The sequence below is a fragment of the Dendroctonus ponderosae genome, unplaced genomic scaffold (genome assembly GCF_020466585.1).
Source record: "Dendroctonus ponderosae isolate FM_Combo_2020 unplaced genomic scaffold, Dpon_F_20191213v2 Dpon_F_20191213_4, whole genome shotgun sequence".
In the NCBI taxonomy this organism is placed as follows: Eukaryota; Metazoa; Arthropoda; class Insecta; order Coleoptera; family Curculionidae; genus Dendroctonus; species Dendroctonus ponderosae.
Genome location: NW_026018611.1, coordinates 15,432,644 through 15,433,273, shown reverse-complemented (window position 1 = coordinate 15,433,273; position 630 = coordinate 15,432,644).

The window sequence follows — 630 nt, the reverse complement described above, 5'->3', positions numbered from 1 at the left end:
TTTCGGTTGGAGCTGCTAGTTTTTGAGAAGTGGCGGATAGAGTTCGCCACAAAAGACTTGATCTAACCTTACTGTGTAAAGAATCGTTGTTGTCGGTCGACCGAAAAATAATAAAATAGAAATGGCACGTAGGCCAGTTTATAACTTAATTTTCGAAGAAGTCTACGAATATTTTATTGTTACTTATGTACTTTGTCTGTCCTGTCTGTAATTGTGTCGCCGATAAGCCAACTTCTCGGTGCTTTGCGGTTTTATGTCACAGAATGCATGCAAATTTCTGCTAGAGATTTTAAGGGTTTCAGCACAACTACATCACATCTAATTGTACATGGGGTGAGCTCCGCGATAGAGCTGGTGTTCTAGTGTTCTGGGTTTTGTGAGATTCCAGCCAAGATGTTTACCTAGTAAAATCCTTCCTGACTCCTCCGCTTGCCTTGTTTATTCCATTAATTTTATAAGGATCTGAAAGGGCGTCCGCAGGACTTAATTTTCTACTTGTTTAAGTAATTTTTCAAATAGAAAATCTAATAAAACCGTGTATACCAGTCATAAGCCATACACGAATGCACAAACCGTGCATAAACAAAGCAAACTTTAAAATTTTACGGTTAGTTCGAGCAGAAAGTTTGG